This window comes from Lontra canadensis, unplaced genomic scaffold (genome assembly GCF_010015895.1).
Source record: "Lontra canadensis isolate GAN:19392208 unplaced genomic scaffold, GSC_riverotter_1.0 scaffold181, whole genome shotgun sequence".
In the NCBI taxonomy this organism is placed as follows: domain Eukaryota; kingdom Metazoa; phylum Chordata; class Mammalia; order Carnivora; family Mustelidae; genus Lontra; species Lontra canadensis.
Window position 1 is genome coordinate 1,940,976 of NW_022631175.1, and position 6,225 is coordinate 1,947,200.

The 6,225-nt window shown below is 49.6% G+C and overlaps 1 protein-coding gene across 6 annotated transcripts in view; it reads left to right on the forward strand.

The window, feature by feature from the left end:
- The first annotated feature begins 1,636 nt into the window (after nucleotides 1-1,636).
- The window catches only part of CLK4 (CDC like kinase 4), a 29,094-nt gene continuing 24,505 nt past the window's right edge, over nucleotides 1,637-6,225 (forward strand). For 2 of the 6 annotated variants that reach the window (XM_032846856.1, XM_032846859.1), the window contains exon 1: nucleotides 1,637-1,723. The gene's annotated coding sequence lies outside the window, so the exon portion shown is untranslated. Of the gene's footprint in view, nucleotides 1,724-5,139; nucleotides 5,281-5,324; nucleotides 5,440-6,225 lie in introns of those variants that run through there. The other 4 variants (XM_032846855.1, XM_032846858.1, XM_032846857.1 and 1 more) reach the window with 4 other exon arrangements.

A 6,225-nucleotide genomic window follows, 5' to 3' on the forward strand; every position in this document is an offset into this window, starting at 1 on the left:
TCAACTGTGTACCATTTCATTTACCCACTTCCCTAGTGAGGAACATCTACATTTCCTCCCATCACTAAATGTCAAAGAGTATCCTCACACTTGTTGCCTTATGGAATTAAATGGACTTCCGGTGGGCTTCTGTACTTCCGGTGGGCTTTTGTTCCACTGTTCCCGTGACCACTTTCTTCTTTCCCTTTAGCCCCACTTGTTCTATCTGCCAAGATTCCTTCTCTTATCCTACCTAAAGATGACCCTCCTCAGTTATTCCTTCAGTCCCCAGTTGGTTTCCTTCATACATACATAAAATGTTGAAGTATTTGGGGGCACCAGGGTGGCTCAGTCGGCTAAGTGCCCAACTCTCAGTTTTGGCTCAGGTTATGATCTCAGGGACGTGAGATCAAGCCCCGCACTGGGCTCCACGCTCAGCAGGAGGTCCACTTGAAGATTCTCTCTCCCTCTCCCTCTGCCACACACCCTGTTATCTCCCTCTCTCTAAAATAGTCTTTTTAAAAAAGATTTTATTTGACAGACAGAGATCACAAGTAGGCAGAGAGGCAGGCAGAGAGAGAGAGGAGGAAGCAGAGAGCCTGTTGTGGGACTTGATCCCAGCACCCCGGGACCATGACCCGAGCTGAAGGTAGAGGCATTAACCCACTGAACCACCCAGGCACCCTAAAATAATCTTTTTAAAAGGTTGAAATATTTTATTCTATTTTCTTTCTCTCTCCCCTACTGGAATCTAAGCTCTCCGAGGGCAAATACTTTGTCTGGTATACTTCTGTATTCTTGGCACCCAGATCAGTGTGTGGTATAAGCACATGGCATAAGAACTTGACAATTCTGGGCACCGGGGTGGTTCAGTTGTTAAGTGTCTGCCTTGGGATCAGGTCATGATCCCAGGGTCCTGAGATCCAGCCCCACATGGGGCTCCCTGCTCAGTGGGAAGCCTGCTTCTCCCTCTCGCACTCCCCCTGCTCGTGTTCCCCTCTCTCTGTGTCAAATAAGTAAAATCTTAGAAAAAAAAGTTAAAAAAATACTTGACAATTCTACAGTAAAAGGGTCAAACCCCAGAGATTCGAAGACAAATATATATGACATGTTTTCATACTTTCATGTAGGCTTCTACAACGTTCAAAAGACACTCAGGAGTTAGGTAAATATATTTTCCCTGCCATGGTTTCACTGGGTGGTGGACAGCTGAGACTATTGGTAAGGAGGGGTTGAGAAAGTAACTTATTAACCTACTCTGGAAGCCCTTTCTTTGGAGGCAGTGGAAATTCACAAAAAAGCCTATCCTTTTCCCTCCTGAACCCCTGAATTAAATCCCTTCCAGCACTCTTTGACTCCCCTCCTCGCATACACGGAGCAAAGTGGTTTGTGTATCAGTGAACTCTTCTAGCACTGTCTGGTGGGACTGAATCCAGCTTATAAATCCTGTGCTGGGTGAATCCCATCACAACCAGTGTCAGGAAATGTGGAAGGAATGGGGGGATGTTATCTATCTTGGGATGCAGGTGTGTCCTTTGTAAATTGCAGTCAAACAGTTAATGGGGCCTGCTGAGGCCTTTGATGACCGGGGTGGGCTGGAGATAATGTGACCCATTGTTTCATCATAAGCAGTCCTCCATGATACATCACCATGGAGAGTAGTTGTTTTTTTTTTTTTCAAGACAGACTCCTTTGGTGTTACTGAAAGATGGGCTCGGCATATTTTCCATAAACACTAAGGAAAGTAAGTTGCTATATACTTTGTTCTAGGAGTTGAAGCACGTAGCAAAATAGTTAAACACAAGTACTTTGGAGCAAGCAAGGCTAAGACTGAATCTTGGTTCTGGTATCTGTTAACTGGGATCTAGAGCAAGTAACCAAAGTTCGATCACTTTACAGAGTTGTTTAGATTATTAAATGAGGCGACAGTGGTTAGCACATAATGGGTAGTTAATTGATAGCTAAACACAAATGAAAAACCTAATTGAACACAGATTGGTAATTATCGGGAATAGGCAACTTAAGACAGGTTATAACCCTGTAAAAGGATTGGTTATGCCTTTGTAAAGGTTTTGCTATAGAGATGATAAGGTTTGGTTAAAATTAATTTACTTGATCATTTAGACTTTTCCTCTGGAACTCTGCTCTCATAGATGACTGTTTTTTCTTTCTTCTTTTTTTTAAATTTTATTTACTTACTTGACAGAGATCACAAGCAGGGAGGCAGGCAGAGAGAGAGGGGGGAAGCAGGCTCCCCCCTGAGCAGAGAGCCTGCTGTGGGCCTTGATCCCAGGACGCTGGGATCATGACCTGAGCTGAAGGCAGAGGCTTAACCCTCTGAGCCACCCAGGTGCCCCAAGTGACTGTTTTCTATGTCTGGAATTAAGCAAGTAGAATAACGGTGCTAGACTATACAAGAACATTCCTCTGCTTGCTCTTCAAAACTAAGATTTTCTCTTTTTTTAAATTAATTAACTATTTTTGGGAGAGAGGGAGAGTGCTAGCACGAGTGGGGGTGGGGGGGAGGAGCACAGGGAGAACAGACTCTTCATTGAACAGGGAACCGGATGTGGGACTCCACCCGAGGACCCTCGGATCACAACCTGAGCCGAAGGCAGATGCTTAACACCCAGGTACCCAACACTTAAGATTAAATACTCCAAATGAGGGGTGCCTGGGTGGCTCAGTTGGTTAAGCGACTGCCTTTGGCTCAGGTCATGATCCTGGAGTCCCTGGATCAAGTACCACATCGGGCGCCCTGCTCGTCAGGGAGTCTGCTTCTCCCTCTGACCTCTTTTCTCTCATGCTCTCTCTCTCTCAAATAAATAAATGAAATCTTTAAAAAAAAATAAATACTCCACATGACATTAAAACAAGACAGCAACAACAAAGCAGACTCTGCTATTGGGTAACACTTTTCTGTGATGTCTATAAATGCCTCTGTAGGTTTCTTTTCATTTGGCTGCCTTTTTTTTTTTTTTATTTTAAGATTTAGAGAGAGAGAGAACACACAGTCGGGGGAGCGTGGAGTCCAATGTGGGGCTGGATCCCACTACCCTGAGATCATGACCGGAGCCGAAATCAAGACTTGGACCCCAAACTATCCAAGCCTTTCACTGGGCTGCCTTGTAACGAACATTGTGTTGCTGTTTGAGCAGCACTGTGCATGGTCCTGACCACATTCTCTCTTTTTTTTTTTTAAGATTTTATTTATTTGACACAGAGAGAGAGAGAGAGATCACAAGTAGACAGAGAGGCAGGCAGAGAGAGGGGGAAAGAGGCTCCCTACTGAGCAGAGAGCCTGAGGTGCGGCTTGATCCCAGGACCCTGAGATCGTGACCTGAGCCAAAGGCAGAGGCTTAACCCATTGAGCCACCCAGGTGCTCCTGACCACATTGTCTTATATCCTCTTGAGACAAAAATTTCTCAGCAAAAAGGAAAAAAAAAGCAAGTTTTCTTTGGTGCCATCTTTAATTTATGCCTCTATATAGGCAGCAAGCTGAACCCCACTTTACCTTGCAAGATGGCCCAGTCCACTCAGTTCGACACTCCATCTGATAGATGTCCCTGATGCAGTATGGGTAATCAGTTGGAGAACCAGTAAATTTCACGTTTTGGGCAAAATTGGTTGGCAAATCTTGGTGGCTCCAGGCATAAGAGTATGCTGTGGCTACCTGTTTTGGGACCTCATCTCTAACTGGCGTGTAGTCAAGAGGAAGGGAACGGATCTAGTCGGGGGCAGCATCTCAGAGATGGACTGGAAGGATGGGCAAGATTTAAAGTTTTATCTACAGAAATGTTGCCTATTCCAGATGAGAATATTGTCCGTTTCATTCTATAGCACAAAGAATTTTCATTTCCAGTTTTCCAATTATCTTTTTAATACTTCAATTCTTGAAGTGTGTCATGATCTCCATGAGGACTTACGTATTTTCTACTTCACGTTTTGAAGGCCTTTGGTTATCCTAAGTAGGTAGCGCAGGTTTCTAAGGATATCGGATCACGAAATTACAGGGACTTCCTTTCACCTAACAATATACAAGAGCTCAGGTCTTCGACATGCTATTTAGTTTATACCCAAACCCGTTCAAACCTGCCCTCCCAAACCTGATTTCTGGCTTTCCCTTTTATCCAGTAAATCCTCATCAGAATGAATACAGAATCCCCTTGACGCTTTTCAGTATTAAGGATATCTGACCCCTTCCCAGCATTTGGCACTGCCAGCTTTTCCTTCGTTTCAGCTCTTCTCCCACCAGCTTTCTCTGACCATATTCTTGGTTCTCCTCTCCTTCTGATCATTCCTACCCAGGTTCTTTCCCTCCTTCCCTTGAAAGCGTTTCCTTAGGGCTCCTACTGGTTCTCTTTTCCTTACACACAATGGAGAATCGCCTAGGGACTCTTAGAACTGCAAAATACTTTAGTTGAGCTAATAGATGCTAGCTAACTCTGCCTAGGTTAAACCCACCCAGCAGGGACACAAAAATGGGAGCTTTGTTAGGGAAATTGTCCAGCTACCCAACCGGGGGAACCAGGGACCACAACGGGAAGAACCCTGTAAGGAGCCTCAGCGGAAACTTCCTCATTTTTTGTTGTGTACCTCTGATGAGGAGCACGGGCCTCAAAAGGAGAAGCAACCTGAGCTTGTCTTCTGAGTCATCCTCCTTATTTATCTCACTCCATTTTAGACCCGAGGCTCCCAGGCGGGCCGGACTTCTCCTATCCTGTTCACTGAACTACCCCCAGCACCAGCTCCGGGCCGGGCACAGGGCAGGTTTGGGGGCTTGGCTGTTGGCTTGTTGGGACCGAGGGAGACCGAGGGACGACAGCTCAAGGGCCATAGTGCGGTCCACTTGAGCAGGACAGCAGGACACGCGGCCACCGCTGGCCCTGCCGAGGGATGCAGCACTCGGTCCCACCTCAAGGAGCAGACTCATCCCATCACGTTAACTCAAAGACCCATCTAGACTCCACCGCAGTGAAAACAACCTCAAAGGTCCCCTCCACCACCCTCCCTCCCAGGCCTCGGGGCTGGGTCGGCCCGGGCCGCGCAGCCGCAGTGTGGAGGGCCGAACCCGGCCCTGCGCGTCACAGAAGCCCCGCCCCTTACGCGAAGCGGCGGGAGCGCGCGAGCCTCTGTCACGCAGGCGCGTTCGCGCGGCGTAGGTGGTGCTAGAGGCCGCCGGGGGTTTGTGAGGAGACAGCGCTGCCGCCATTTTGTGGGGTGTTTGTCGCAGCGGCTGGAGAGAGACGACGGCGGTTTGGAGACGTTTCTCGGCCAGAAGGCCTTTTGCTTTTCCGGAGGTGAGGTCTTGGGTGGGTTGGGTGGGCCGTTTCCGTTCTTTTAAGTCTCGAAGCCAGGTGTCGGAGAAACGACCCAGTTCGGGGCCTTGGCGATCGGGGTTTCTTCGGAGCACAGCCCCGCTGGTGGCGTTTGAAACCTAGAGCTACTCAGGTGCCCTGGTAGGTTTAAAGTCTTGGAGCGGCGGGGCCGCGGTTCCGTCGCTGACTCGTGTCTGATGTCCCCGGCCGCTCGCACCGCGGCTCCAGGAGCCCTGGCTCGTGCCGCCGGCAAGAGCCAGGACCTGACCGGAAGACCCTTTGAGAGCCGCCCTTGAGGGCTTGTGCAAGTCGGAGATCGAGTTCTCCTCAGAGTGCCCGGTCTCTGCCCGTTGGTAGCGTTCCTGGGGTTTTCCAGAGTCAGAGCCTCTAGCCCCAGCTGCGAGTGCGCCAGAGGCCCTGGCCAGGTGCCTGGGGCGGGGTGGGGACCGACTGCGCGTCCGGGGAACTGCAAGTCTGCGAGTCCAGGTGGTGGAGCTGAGCTTGTGCGCGTGAGAGGTCAGCTGTGGAGGGGTTGATGCCTCGTGCAGCGCTGTTGTTGCCCCCCACCCCCGCCGAAACGGAGCATAGCGTTGCTGCGCCGATCTGCATTTCCGAAACTTGGGCCTCAGGTTGTCCTTGATTACCTTGAGCGCCCCCCCACACCCCCGCCCCTACCCCTACCCTCCAGCCTGGTCTTGCTTTATAGCCGTCCTGGTGTGACACTGCTCCGGGCACACACTCCTCCCGGCGTCTCGTTAGTGGTTAAGTGCAGTCCTTCCGGAGCCATCTAATCGGAACTTTCCCCCATTTCTATTTTTTTTAAGCCCTGTACATGGGGGCTTAAAAGGTTAAAGCCTCTGCTTTCGGCTCAGGTCCTGAGCCCAGGGTCCTGGGGATCGAGTCCCGCTTCGGGGGGGGGGGGGGGGG